At 34.6% G+C, this 16,147-nt stretch overlaps 1 protein-coding gene across 3 annotated transcripts in view; it reads left to right on the forward strand.

Moving 5' to 3' along the window:
- The window catches only part of GRIK2 (glutamate ionotropic receptor kainate type subunit 2), a 424,245-nt gene that overhangs the window by 274,492 nt on the left and 133,606 nt on the right, over positions 1–16,147 (forward strand). The gene's annotated exons all lie outside the window — the stretch shown is intronic.

The raw sequence follows: 16,147 nt of genomic DNA on the forward strand, positions 1-16,147 counted from the left end.
TTGCAGGCTTTTTAGTGTAGTGTCATTTACAGATTCCTCCTGGTAGTCATTTTTAAATTTTTTATTTTAATAAAATAAATATAAACTATGCTGGCTTTTATCCCAAACTTACCTCTAAAAAAACGTTTCTTAATGTATGGCAATGATTTTTAGAAGGAAATGTTTGACTTGATAATGCTCTCCTACTTCAGCCCTAAATTTTGATGATTTCATTCTCTGGTACACAGTAGAGTCTTCATATTTTTCTTTTCCCTTTCGGTTGGAATTAACATCAGGGTTCTCTCACATTTTTTGCCACTATCCCCTTCATTTTGGAGAGGTTGTATCACTTCTCTAGTAAATAGAAAGGCAGCATTTCTAGAAAAAAACAGTTTATGAATAATTCAGGAAGATCACCTATACATTAAGTACATGAGATACTGAAGTCATCTAGATAACACACTGAAATGTGCATTCTGTAATGAATATCTTCACTTGTGTGCCTTCTTTAAAAGTCTGCTTTAAAGAACCAGAAACGTATATTGGAAGTTTCTTGACAGAAAAGTAGATTTTAGTATATTATATAACCAGATGGTAAACTAACTTCTGTGATCCTATAACACAAATAATTTTGAAAGTTCAGGATTTATAGTCAAGCGTAAATCACAAATAGTATTTTGTGAAGCTCCTCATGTAAAATATTTACGTGTATGTCCAGATGTTTTAAGCCTATTGTTACCACTAAAGGATATTTTCAGCATGAAGCACAGTGCTTTTGACAGCCAGCTTCCATTAATGTTAGCAGAAGTTGTACAGCTCAGTTCCTACTTATGTTTTGAAAATGCGTCTTGTTATATGTTGTAGGAAAGATATATTTTCTTCAGGCTTTTTTTATTATGCTAATAATCAGTCACCTAATCTCGCTCACAGAACTAGAACGTTAATTACCAAACAGAAGCGCAATATAGTAGAGCATTATTACTAAACTTTTTCACTCATTTGTTTTTGGGACCAGCAATATAAAATCCTGATGTACTTGGAAGCATTATCTTCACTGTAAAGCATTACAAAATATGTTTTATACTCAGTAGAGGAGTCTGCTTTTGTAGAGTTGTATAAAATACCTTTTTTTTTACATCTAAGTTTCTATGAGCCTTCAAAACTAGAGATAGAATTTCAATACCTCTTAACCTGTACAATCAAATATTGATAACACACATTTAGAAATAGAAAATGTAGGATTATGTAAGACAAGTTACGGACTTTTTTCGCAATGCAGAAAGACTTAATATGTGGTAGCATTTTCTAATGCCACATAGTTCACATAGGGAAACAGTTCTAAGCTAAAATGATAATCTCCTGGTAAATGCTAAAGAGAGAAGAGCACATATTGCTCAGAAGTAAAAGAGCCTTTGGCAAACATAAGTTGGAAATTTTTTCTGTAATTTAAAGGGAGATGCTATTAACTGAAGTCTGGTAGTGAATAGGACTTAACAGCTTAGTGTTAAACATTTATTTTCAGTACCAGTTATAAGTTAAGTGTTGCACAGTTGATGATGTATTTTTCAGTCCTGATATTGTGAAACTGTTGGACTGAACGCCACCAAATTAATAGGTTCTGTCTAGAGTATCTTCTTAAGATTTTTATTTCATAACAATCTTTATTTCATAACAGTCTTGCCGTAATGATTGTTTAACTACCAGTGTTTCATAATAATTATGTGTTTCATAATAAGGTGTATCTGTGTTTGGAGCAGTATCTAGTATGTCTTTTATGATACAATGTTTTGTAATTACAGCTCATCAGAGTATTCATTGTAGAACATTTATTTTTAGATTTACACCTCAAATTTTTGTGTGAAATGTTTCATGAGCAAGGCGTGATTTTATTATTTTAACATCTCTTCCACATAGGGTTGGCATGTAAGAGCTCGATTCATTTAAAACAGAAAGTACAGCTCTGTTTCGGTACTTGGAATTCACCCAATAATTGGTAGTAATGGTCCAATTTAGGCAAAGCTGAAAAAATTTAATAAAAGGTTCAAGAATTGTGGAAGGAGAATTGCTGAAAGGACCTCATAGTGTACCATAGAAAGCATAAATGATAAAAAGGAAAGTAAATCTTTATTAGTTTTTACCTTCACCTGAAAGAATATTGTTTTTTTTTTTTCCTGCTAGTTTGAGAACCAGGCATAAGAGCTAGAATCTTTACATACTCACTAAAACCAAAAGCTAGAAGAGAAATTTTGTTTGTTAGCTAGCAGGCTTTTCTGTTTCATTTTCTTCTTGTAGTCCCAGCAGTTGATCAGTTGTCTATTCATGTGGATATTACAAGTGTTGCATTCTGAGTGGGGTGACCATGTTTATTGAAGGACATAATGTTTTCTTTAACTGTTGTTACTGGTGAGGAATTATAGCAGGCTGTGGTTGTTCCATATATATGAACACTTCCTCATATTGTTTATAGTGATAGTTGAATCAAAATAGTTGTGATAGTTACCCTTTGAATATCCCTTTTTGGTCCTACATAGACTGATGAATAATAGATAAACGCAGTCTCCCTGACAAAAATCTATTACTTTTCTGTGACCTCAAAAGTTGTATAGCAGTTTTTTTTTTCCTCTTGTGGCAAGAATAGCAGAACTGTTTCTGATCTAGACACAGCTAATGTCTTTGCGTGATACATATGACAACTTGTTGAATTCCAGTTTCAAAATCTTTCATTTTCTGTGTCTGCCTTTGTTTTTCGTTTCTTTAATTTACAATCCCAGTTGAATTCACAGTTTGTGTGTGATTAGAAGGAACACTAAGACTGGAGTAAAGTGCGCCTATACCTCTTTGGAGTTTTGTACACAGCCTCCTCTTATGATCTGTACAATCAAAAATCTTCTCAGGTTTAGTAGCATTTCTTATTTATTTCTGTCTGTTGTTACAAACCATTGTTTCATTTCTTACATTTTTGCACACAAACTCATAGACACACGGTGTCCTTTCTTTTCTGTTAATTTGCGAATATGAAACAGTTGTTTCCCATTTTTGGTCCCTGGAAAATCTGAGGTACTAGCAACTGTGAGTACTGCCCATTCCTCACAGGGAATGTGAAGAAAATCAGTTTCATACTTTAAAAAATGCTAAATATCCTTGATTTAAATCGGCCTTCCAATTCATGACTTTTAAAACTAAACTTAAATAACATTCTGCTGGCTTTCCTTATGAATTGTAATCAATGTTTTTTGGAGTTTCATATGTACGTAACTTCCACGTTTTCATGAATCTTTTCGGAAGACCCAGACTGGAGAGTAAAGTATTTAAATATTTTTATCCAATCACTTTCCACCTGATTTTCTAGATTTTAAGTTATTCCCTGCACATGTAAATATTTTCTGCCTAGTAAGCTCTAGGAACACGTCTGTCTGCAACAATACAGTTTACTGTGAGTGACCTATCTTCATAACTGGAAGAGATGCACTTGTTTTAGCATAATGCTTCACCTTGACAGATTAGCTATGAAGCCGATAAGCTACCCGGGGTGAAGTGGGCCACTAATGAGCTCTTATATTTCCTGTACTGAGCTGTCTTGAGTGAATCTATTTTATAAGTATACATTAAACTGTGCTTACAGCCCTGAGAACTACCATTGAATCATGGATTATCAGTTTAAAGGGCTTGATTCAGCTTTACCTATACCATATTCTGCACATGAGGATTTCCTTGTCTTTCCTCCCTCCAGAAGAATTATACTGTCTTTCTTTCCTAAGTCAAGCCTTTGTCCTGGTTTCAGTTGTCACTGCATTTAGTATAGACTATTTTTCCATTTCCTTGAAAGCAATCATAAAAGCACAATGAATACTGCCTCATCACCAATTATATTTCTCTTGCCAGCTGAAATAAACTGTAATAAAAGATGAAAAGAGTTTTAAAAATGTCTCCACACATTTTTCTTAATCTTTTCTCTGTGAAGAAGGTTAGGAATACCATATTTCTTCAGACTTGAATGGATGCCTGAGGATTATATCTCTGTGGAATGCATACATATCCTTTTACATCTCATAAGTCTTCAAATTTATTTTGTTATTACTTGATCAGTTGAATTCTGTCCTTGAGCTTGTACGGCATATTTTCAAACTAGTCCTTGAAAACTATCTTGATGGAAAGGAATCAAGGGTAGCATGAGAAGGAACTGCTTTTCCAGTCGAATTTTATTCAAGTAGGAACTTAACGTATTTGTCCTTTACTCTTAACAACCATACTTCTTATGAGAGCCTTATCTCTTACAGCGCTACAGCATATATTATGCAATATTTTCAGGTATGATTTCATCAACCAATACGACAATCCAGATGGCAACCCTGATATCTGCTTTTCTTACTATCTTATGGTATTTAGGTTTACTTGAGTTGTAACACAAGACAGGATGTTGTCACTAGGCTATAGAACACTGTGTAAGTAGGCAAGGATGAAAGCAGGCCAAAAATTAACACACTTTCCAAACTTGTTCCATGACAATTATTTCAAAGTCAAGGATTTTTATTTCCATTAAATCAAGTTGCAGTTTATGGCCCTTAGTCAGTTGCTTCCAACAGATTCAGAATTGTCTGCTTCTTTGCATATCAGTTCTCTGATTGCAAAGCAAATTCTTGTTAACACTGGAGATTATCTGTACTGTGAGCAGAGAGCAATTTTATCAGCCTCCAGAACACTGTGGTTTACTGTCAAGTGAATCAGGGAGGGGTTGCATGACCAGAGTTTATTTTCTTTCCCTTCTATATCTTTCTAGCTGTTTGCTGACTGATAGGTTTATGTAGTTATATCAAGAAATCCTAATATTATGTGAAAATGTTTTAAAAATCTTCTTACTTTCTGGAATTTATTTCTTCTCCTTTACTTCAGATTTGAAAGGTTTAATTTTAGATTTCTGTCATTTAAATAGAATTTCAATAACTGAGATTAATATAAAGATGGGGCCTTAATTAGCTCTTAATTTTATTGCATTCATGAGCAAATACTTAAGCACGTGCTTTTCACTTCATCTATTCCACTATATGTTACAGCAATGAAATTATAATTATCTTGCCTGGACCACATTTACTGGAAAACTGCTAAAGCATTTCTCCACTTACAAAGTAAGCAAGACTTGTACATGATATTTCAAATGTGTTTAGATATTTCTGAGCATCATTATTCAGAAAATGCACATGAGAACTTTAACTTGATCAAATAGAGCAGGAGTTTACTGTGCTCTGTGCCGTAAAATATTACCATAAATCTCTATACTTTGTCTATCTGTAATAGTGTTTAAGTTTAATTTACTGTGGTCCGCACACAGATTTTGCATTCCATCCTTCTATATCAAGAGTGCAAAACATACTGGAATTATAATCATCTAAATGGCTTTGTATAATTATTTTGGTAAGTTATGACACAGGTTGTGATCAAAGCTAAATAATTGAAAAACCTGAGTGTTGTTGATGAAGATGTAAGATTAAATGAAAGACAGGTATAGCAAAGAGTTAAGCAGCATCCTCTCACTTTGCAACTTGACACTATGAAAGACACTGCAGTCCCTAGACAGCCTCCTCCACAAGAAAATTATCTCGGTTCAGTGCCAATTTATAGAACACCTGATATATAAACAAACAACTGAGTATGGACTCTTTTCATTGTAACCCTTTAAGATTCTTTTGAATCACTTCTGAATGCTCTCAGTCTTCTTCACGTGTTCAAGAAGAGACAAAAGTATCAATAGATCTTGCAGTCCATACAAGCACAACATCTACCTAACAGCCTCTATTAGAATACGATTGCAGGTTGCAGAGAAAAATACTTATTTTTATTATTTTTTAACATAATTACACTGTATTGGTGGTAGATCAATCTGACATCCAGAACACTACCTAGCATGCCTCAAATATAAGAAGAAACTATTAGCAGCAAAATGACTGTTGAAATCCTGTGAATGCTTTAACTGAGGATGACTGAAGTACCTAGAATGAGCATGCCTCATTAGGCCAGCTGGAAGGTATAGAACCCCCTCTTTAGCTAAAACTTGATACGCAAGTTGAGAAATATGAATGTGCTTCAACATACCTGGTAATTTATTTTTTTTCTGTTAAGAAATTAATATTTTTTGTGATAGTCTAACCAAACAGTCTTCTGTAGAATTAATGTATGAGTGGGACCTTTTATGGAAGCAGAGCAGTGGGCCTGGTGACTTCTGTGAGATACGTACCAATTTAATATCAATCTTAGTTCACTTTCAGACAAAATAGAGGAAAGTAGCTTATAGTATGCGTTTATAGCAGTTGCTCTATCACAGTGTTTTATGTCAATTCTTGCTTCTTATTCTGTAGCTTAATCAGAAAATTTAGGTTTTTTTTGGATCCAGGGTATAGTAGTGTACTTGTGCTGTGTTCAGTTCAAGATGGCCTAGACAGTCTTTCCTATCCTTTCTGTTAATGTTTTTCTCATTATTCTGAAAGCGATCACAAGGTTCTTCAGTGTACCGTTATTTGCTCAAGAACATAGGTTTTTTGAGTGGCTAATCTGAATCAGAATTTTGTTCATCCTTAAGGAATTTGTTGTTTCCTACTACCAGCAAGTCAAGAAAACTCTTCATTTTCATTTTCTTAAGCCCTTTTATCCAAAGATAGGAATTAACTTTCAGATAGATATATAGTTATCTCCAATTAGATGGACAGCTCATTCTGGCTATATTCATTCTGTCTTGACTTTTCAAGGCTTGTTATATATAGGCATCATACATTTATAAACACATATTTCATTTCCCTATTGATGGAAAGTTGTAGCAAAACCTTTTTTGCAATCTGATGATTATTGATGGAAAGTTGTATGAAAAGTCATGTAGAGCTATTTTTATAGCGTTGTCTCTTGTTTCCAGTTTCTTATTTACATCTTGTTAGACTGTATATCACTGCTTACATATATCAGAAGTTGAAGAGATTTATTATTCATTTCAATCTTAACAGTACCTCACGTCATAGGATCCATAGATTGTCCCCTAAAGTTCATCCAAAGGATTCAGCTGAATGAACCATCTTTACTAGTAAAATCTCCTAAGTGTTCACTGGTGAATGGCTTTCTGGCCTGCTTCCATTTTGACCTTTGACTGACTGGAATTGTCCTGACTGTTTCATTCACTTTACTTCATGCATTTCATTGCCAGACATCTGCCTGAATGCAGTTCACTGTTCATCTAAGACATAACTTCACACAGCCTGTGACAGCTTAATCATTGTGTTTGCATTCCTTTCGTCTCTAGCACATTCTGGGTGATGCTGGAAGGTATTATACTATGGGTATCATCATTTTTTCCTCACACGTGTTATACCAGCTCATATATTTATATTTTGGTTTACATATCTCCAGTTGTCTGTCAGTTTTTCACACTATATGACCAAATTTAAAATACTGTAAACATACTATGGAATTTGCTTTTAAAAGTAGCTCAGCAGTCAGAACAGTCACATTTTTCCTAATGTTTTGGGGGATGTCTATATGTAATTAGGTTTAATGATGATCGAAGTCTCATTTGCATCATTTTATTTCTTCAAATGCCTTGGGTAAACAGCCTACAAGTGAATCAGTATCTGAAGACTGTTTTGTCAAAATTCCTATAAAGTCATACGTAATAATGTTTCATATCGACCATGGACAGTGATTTGTCAGTCTCTATGTACTGTGTTGCCATCTATTAGCAAATAATCCCATAATTCTTTCTGAGAAAGTTACATAGTAATCTGAGGATTAATTTCTTTTGGTTTTGGAAGATCTTTACACTGTAGTAGGGTGTGCAGTGGTTTATCCTTATTTTTAAATTATTACTAATTATCAGCAAATGTAGTAAGAAAGAAGAATATTAGATTGCTTATGCTAAGTACTTTACTTGGAGAAAAAAAAAATACTTAGTCTTCAGAGAAAATGCTGAGCATTGTTTTCTGATATTGGGTCATTTCAGTCTGCTTCATCAAAACATTAGAGGTTTATTTGAGAAATGACAAAAAAGTGAAAGGAAGACACAGGTCCAGACCTGGCCTTTTGTATATTTATTTGGCAAATCATAGGATGCAGTAATGTTAAGTGTACCTTTGTAATGTTAAGTGTGCCTTAGAAGGGTTCCTCTATAGATGAATCTGAGTGTTGTCAAGCTAACACGAGGAAGACCAGTGCCTCGTCTGGTTTTGAAAGTAGGGGAAAGCAGTACTTTGTTTTGTTTTTTTACTTTATTTTTTGCTTTTTACTCTGGCATATGTAATATTAATTGGGAGAAGGAAATTGGAGCTCTCATCATGGTGCATAACAGCAGCATTCTCATGAGGTGTGCAAAGGAAGGTAGTCCTCCAATGCGAGGAGCAAAGCAGAAGAGCTAGTGGAACAGGAGTAGAGTCAGTAAGGGTCCTAGAAGGTACCACGCTGCTATCAAAAGATACAAGTGGTAATTTGGAAGTATGGAAGTTAACTGATTGACTCCTTTTGCATTAACATTAGTAACTGACCTTACGTAGATTGCCTGTTGTATCAACAGATGGTTTTGACTGGCAGCTGAACTTTTTTTTTTTCACCTAAGATCTCAGAACGGCAAAGCTCGTGTGGGATACATTTTATTTATTGAAACCATTTCACACGCACATCCTGCATGGAACACCTTGAGTTAACAGTGAAAGGCTTCCTCAAGTGAAATGCAGAGGCTGGAGTGGTAAGGTGGAAAACTGAGCCATTAACTGATGTGATTTCGACTTGCCATGCTTCTGGAAGGGCTGGAAACGTAGTAGTTCCTTGTTTACTAAATATGTGATAATATTGAATAAAAATGGCTGTAAGGATTAAAATGCAATTCTTACATTAACTAAACCAAACACATGAAAAGCAGCATTATTTGCTAAATGTGTGGAACCCATACGTAATGAATTTATTTTTATAATCTAAATGAAGTAACAGGCATAAAACATTGGAAGCAAAGCCAATATAATATGACGACTACAAACCTCACATAAAATCCTAGCTACAAATGTTCAGAGAAAGAGCAGCTTCTGTAGGATAATATTTCATAGTTAACCTCTAAATTCTTTGATTTCAAGATTACTTAAAGGATAGGAGAACCTAGATAATCTAAACATTCCACAGATTTTACTCTTTTATTTTCTTTCTAAATCAGCAAGTGTATTATTGGGTAATGTCAACGGTATAGATGCAATCTTAGGGTACTTTTAAATATTTTTAACTAAACAGCCAAATGTTCAATTATTTGGAGCATATAAAATGTCTGCTAGAATATACGTTGTTTAAAATAAAATATCATATTCTGACTTCAGAAGTGGAAACAGTTTAGTTACCTTTTCACAAATTTAGCTAAAATGAAACTTACTAAATTCCTCTGATTAGCAATCATCATTATCCATTGTATTCTGGGAATATGTAAATAGATCTAAATTGAGGATAGGGCAGGGGGATACCTAAACCTTGCCTTTTCCAAAGACCTCTCCTTACCTTTTTTTTTCTTGGAGGGAGAAAACTACTGGCTAACAGTTATACTGATTTTTAAAAGAAATTAGTAAATAGGAAATACTTGTTGACTGTAAGTGATATTCCATATCTGGAGATAAGTAAGGTTATTCCCTAGATGCTGAAGATCCTGTAGCCAGGAGTATGAGAATTTTTTGTCTCTGATTTATCTTCCTAATTCAGCCTTGTTAGCCATAAATTTACATGGCTGATCCAGACCTTCAGTCTTTAATTCATTAGCTTCAAGACTTAGAGTAGGAGGAGTCATATTAATGCAAATACAAGCACTGCAAATGCTTGACTAGACACCAGTCTGACAAAGGAAGTACTTAATTGCTTCTGATGTTGAAACTAAGTTAGTAGTCTGTCCTCCAAAAGCTTCTGTTTCCTCTATGGAAATCACTTTTTGTTAATTCTAATGATGATGAAATTGCTTTAGTGTAAAGTTAATTATGCATTTTCAGGCTTAAGATCCAAGGTGAGCATTTGTCTTTTTGTTTTTAGTATGCTATTATCAGAAGTTCTATCTTTGGCAACAAATATCATTCTAACAGGGAAAGACTTAGACTATGTGGAAATTTTTCGTCATGGTAGGTGAAAAAAAATTAATCTGTGAATGAAATAATTGATTTTCTTTCAAAATAATAAGCCTTTAAATTTCAAAGTGTTTGCCATTAATCATTCTTTTAGCACTTTGGAGAGCAGTTTAAATGTATGCAATTTTTATTAAATAGACCTGTTTAAATCTTTCTAGCATTTATTTACTATCAATACACTTTTTTTTTTTTAATGCATCATAGCCATTACACCTGTATGGCACTTGCACCCACGAATTAGGATCTGCCTAAAAAATTTAGTGCAGATAAAGACTTTACATGCAGGTAACCTCTAGCTGGGAAAGTCAAGAAGGCAAAGTTACTTCAACTTGTTGGGGTCATGTATATTTAATTCCACCAGACTAAAAGAAAAGCGTTCTGCTCAGAGCTGTTGCCTCTTTACATTCCAGTTTCCTCTTCAGCTATGTAGAGCAGGAATGCTACGTGGAAGATTTTCCTTGGGGTAAATAGTGAAGTCTTAGATAACAAAGGATTATATAGTGGCTTTCACATCTGTGTGCAGTAGTTTTTGTGCACCACATCTCTAAGGAGTTTCTTCTTCTTTCCCATAAGAAATAGCTTTAGCTTAACACTAGAATAAGATACCCATTTACTAATTATCTATTTGTTTTGTAGAAGTAGGGATATAATGTTTCTGTACTGTAGTGCCATTACCAGTGATACAAGGCAGTCTGCAGGTAGCAGATACTGCAGCAGCTATTTTCAGTTGCGGAACAATTTTTTTGGCAGTGGTTTTGGAGTGAAAATGGGAAGGGTTCTAGTTTATATTATGATGCAGGTTCAGAGAAGTTCCTGTGAAAGAATTCCACCAAGTCGCTTAGAAAATTCTCTGGTTTTGTGGCTGACACAATGTAACCAATGAGCCCTGTCCAGAAGAAAAATGGAAGCAGTTAGCAGAATTTTCTACATTGCACTGCTTTGCAGTGCTCACAGAGCACGGCAAAGATAATGTCAAGCTGCAAAAATATCTGCAAAAGGATTTAAATTAGTTATGTTTATCCTCCACACACTTCTCTCTCTCACTTTCTCTTTCTTGTTCTCCCCTTCTTCTAAATAGGCATGTTAGTGTAGAGTGAGTAGTTAATCATGTCAAAATCCTGGTCAGTGTGCCCTTCATTTACTGGAATGAAAGAAATTTTCACCTTGCTTCAAATGTAACAGTAATTAGATAAAGTTAGTAGACAGATCCTATAGGCTCCTTAAATTTTTTTATTTTGCTATGAGAAGCCCGATTCTGCCTACAACTTAAATGTTGGTCTGGGTTGTTTATGTTCACAACACCTTCCTCATCGTCCGGTAACTTTCATACTGTATAGTCATTTGTGCTTGTGCAAAGCAAATGTCAAAAGCAAGGAAGAGCATGGTGTTGTGCCCCTGCTTTGCATGCGTGTAAATGACTCCACAGGTGGAAGGCAGTGGGAATTTCTGAGTGGTACAAAGAGCTTAACTGGGCTTTCTCATAAGACAGTAGAATTTTCCAAGAGTGTTGTGAAACAGGCTCAAGTCTCATGTTGCAAGACACTGTACAGTTACATCACAAATGGCAAGTGCTTGCTTTACAGAGTTCGCATTTTAGAAGGAGTACAGTTTAAACAGTTAAACAGGACAAAAAGTCCTACTAGGCATGAAGAAAATGAAATGAAAAACTAATAGAATGAGTGCATTTCATAAGTAGCCAGGTTCGTTAGTCATAGTTCATGAGCTACCAGCTAGGCATAACCAGCTTTCAGCTTACTGTCTATGTTACAAAGCAAATGAATTTTGAGGAGGTTTTTGAAAGACGTATAAATGAGGCTGGGGCTGGAGACCTGGAGGCCTTACTAAAAATGAAGCCTAGATGACAGTCAGACAGTGCTGATGAAAGCAATGCACAGTTCAGGCTATGCTAAGGCATTAAAAACATTTCCAAGTTTGTCTCTGACTTGGAGAAGAGCAGTGAATATGAAGAATAAACTAACAGGAAAACATTTACATTTCAAATTAATATGAATTGAAAAGGATGCAATTGTTAGTATTGAAAGATGATGCAAAGCTATGCAGATACATGAGATGGCAGCATGCACTAGCTGCCTTTCCACAAAGATATAGGTTGCCTATAGGTCCTGTACCACATATATTAGATCCCTAAAGATACCTTGTATAGCTTGGGGAATCTGAAAAGTGAACCTCTCTGATGATATTTAAGTAACAAACATGCATTTTGGCCATCGGGTCAAAGGGAAGATAATAGATTAAATTGAGATAGGCCATGTTGAACTACAAGCAGTACATTTGAGTCAAGGGTTAGGATTACATGAAGAATGAAGTCAAGTTAATGATTCCCAGTAATAAGTTAGTAGTGTTGTCTTGCCTCAGAGTGAGAGAGGGAGAGAGCAAAAGGAGTAGCCATAATCTCTTTCTGTGGAAAAGAATGAATTACCTTGTATGTCCAGAAGCAGTTTGGCTCTAATCCTTACATCGTTGAAATACTGCTTCTGAAATGACAATTTCTTAGAAAAATAGTCTGGAAGAAATCCTGGGACAAGGCAAGACCTGGTATACTCAGTATCCTAACAAGATTATACCCAATTGTGGAGCTAGAGGAGTGAATTGCGGCTCACTGATAGTGCTATGAAAGAGGCAACATGTGTGGTGAGGGTGTGAAGACAGGAGTTGCTAGTGGCCGGTACTATCAACGAAAGAAGTAGTGGAGTCTTGTTTGTATGCAGTTGATCATTTCATAGGTCAGTTCATATCCAGACTTAAAGCTTTTGTTCGAAGGTAGGAGAAAGATTTCTAGGTTCCTACTGAAGCCCAAAAGAAGTTTCAAGTGCTTATCTACCACCAGGATGTGGAGCTGCAATTCAGCAGAATCCCTGTGTTCATACAGAGGTCTAAGTACACAAACAGACCTTTTTACTTCAGATTAGGTTATCTGCAAGCTCAAAGTGAGGCATGCATTTGGTTTCCTTTAACCATAGTCTTTTCTGCGGTGGCGAGGTGGGGGAGTGCATTCCAGGGACAACCGTAATAACTGAAATATGGGTAAAATTACTGTTTCTAAATTGGGGGGATGAGTGGTAATGCTCAGAACAATCACAGAATAATCAGAAAGGATGAAACATTTTGTATTCAAATGTTATCCTGCATAGGATAATAGATGATTGTCCTATCATGTTCCTGTAGAAGTCAATGGGAAAGGTTTCTCTGATTTTTTCACAGTAACATGATTGATCCTAAAGACTATGTATATACTAGCCAATTAAACAGTCCAGGGCTCACTTTCTGGCCCAGAGGTCAAGTGATACGGCACAGCCTGTGCCCATAAGACTAAACTGTTTTGTATTCTTATCTCTTATATCATCACAGTGATCCCACCCATACTGCTTACTGACACATTCTGGCTCTTGTGAACCAGAGTGTATCTGATCACTACCTGAATGAGCTTAGCATAGGCCAAAACCATGACAGGGAATATGCTAACAACTAAACAGTATGGATGATTGCATGCAGTTGCTGAAACCCAAGTCCTTCCCTTCGTTAATGATATAGATGTAAACACAGAGGCTCAGAGAATTACTTGGGTTCCTATTGATAGTAAATTGTTGAAAAGACTTTAAAAGTAGTTTAAGTGCAGAAATATTTTTTTCCACTATAAAAACAAATTCAAGAGTAAATATAATTTTATATTTCATTAGGCACCTTCAGGAGGTCCTCTGCAATTCTCAACTTCTTCCCTCAAACTTTTGACAAACTCTTAAGTATATTGAAGAAGTCATATAAATGTTTCACTTTTAAATAAGGGATCATTTAATTTTCTCATTTATCCTTCCTATTTATACTATCTTTTATTTTTTCAAAGAGAAGTACTGATTAGGTTATTAATATGTTGTTAAAATGGAATTAAAAATCACTGAAGTGTATTATTAATTTATTATCTTGTCCATAGATGTTAACCATCAGAAAAAATACTCCTAATCAAACTTAGTAAGATCTTCAAATCTATAGTGTGTATGAGTCCCTTATTACTGAAAACCTTACAGCATTTCATCTCTATACCTCTAAACTGCGACGAACAGCATAAGCTACAGCATTGCAAGGGCTGGTATGGTACTACAAAGCACCCTATTGTATTAAACTATGTCAGATGTTTCCTGACCACTTTTTTCTAATAATACACATTTGTAGAAATAGACAAGTACGGCATATGATATCACTGTGATTAAAACTTACAAGTAATTATACAGATACAGTGGTTGGTATATGTTTTTGTTAAAAAAATATTAAATTATGAACTCACACAATGCCTGTGTAGCTCCTATCTTTTACATAGGATTTTAAGATACTTTGAGGCAGGAAGACTGACTAAATGTAATCTTTGAAAATGTGTCAGCTTGATAAATGTTTTGGTAAACTAAGTTCTGGGAATTCAGTCCACCTTTGCCAAAATTGTTTCAATTTAGGAACACTACAAAACCTGATTAAGTACATGACAGTAATGGTAATTTTTTGAGGTTATAGACGTTTGGAAATAAGTCACAAACATTCCGCAGCCAAAACCAAGTGAATTGCATTGATCAGTAAAGCTTACATATTTTTGTTATTTCATATTTAAAATATATGAATGTTTTCCTGAAGTATGAAAGGCTCCTAATATACTTTTTTCATAACGTGGTAGAGTATGGGGAAAATATCCACACGCGTGCTATTTCAAACCATTGACCCAAAATCCTGTTAACATTCTACTGCTGCACACTGCATAGGTTTTGTGTATTCTTACATCAGCAGGTATAGATTTGCTGATTTTCTTAGAAAATAGCTTCTGAGTTCCAGATGAGGAGTCCAACTTCTAGAAGTTATTCGATCTTTCTTGAAGGATTTGGATGGGATGGGTGTTATATAAAAACATCTATATTGAAATTACTTTTCAGTATTTTTGACAGCCTAGCTGTAAGAGCGGGTCAAGGAAAATAGTAGGAGGGAGGCAAATTATTTTACTTACTAATTTATATATTAAGCTAAGGAAAGGTGTATTTTTTTGCCATTTTAGGTTCATTTAATTAGTCATTTTACGTTCCAGAAAAAAAAGATAAAGATAACGGCTACATCTCTGGAGATGTATAAAGAATGTCTTTTGCATAGTTTTTGTGTTATTAAAGTGATTTAGAAATTCGATTTATTTTTAGGAAGAAGTATCATAGTTTATAGATGTTGAAGTGTTTACAGATTATTCATAGGCATGGCACTTTTCAAAGATAAAACTCATCTTAGTAATGTACAATAATGCTATTTTTAGTTACCACATGATAGAAATATAACTACTATAGTTTAAAAATGTGTTGTTTTGTTAAAATTAGCAAGCCAACTATTTACTAGTTTGGACTAAAATGTTGCAATTTTTACTGTACCAAAAACCTTTCTAAAAGAGTGAAACTATTCAGATTAGCATACAGGAGCATAAGAGGAGACATGATGAAATTGTATGAAAGAGAGAATTATGTGGAGAAGATAAATCATACTTTCCTATTTACCCTTTTTCAGAATACAGAAAAAGAAGGACCATTAAATCAAATTGAAAGTAACAAATTTAAAAGAGAAAACAGAACCTTTTTTTTTTGCAAATTGATAATTAACCTCTGGAACTTGCCACAGAATGAAATAAAAAATGAGTGCTTTGTAATAAAGTTACAATGATTAGAATTGTAAGTGCATATGAGGTAATACTTCATGTCTAAAGCAAATCATGGAGGTTATAAATAAATGTTCCCTTTAGTATATAAGCTCTTTTCAACTTTGTTGTAGTTTTCACCATTGCATTATTTGCTGCTTCGTATGAAATACTAGTACTAACACTAGTCAGAAACGTTTTATGTTTCTGTAGAAACTTTCATTATCTGTTTTCCCTAGTCCAGAGAGTAGTAAAGTTGAGGAGGAAAGAAAAAACATACATTGGTGTGGAAAATAACAGGCATCACAGATGACTTATTTTAATATATGGGATTCAGTATGCTCCATTAAAAATAGCATTTATATTGATTATGAAAATTTTAGTC

This window comes from Struthio camelus, chromosome 3 (genome assembly GCF_040807025.1).
Source record: "Struthio camelus isolate bStrCam1 chromosome 3, bStrCam1.hap1, whole genome shotgun sequence".
Lineage (NCBI taxonomy): Eukaryota > Metazoa > Chordata > Aves > Struthioniformes > Struthionidae > Struthio > Struthio camelus.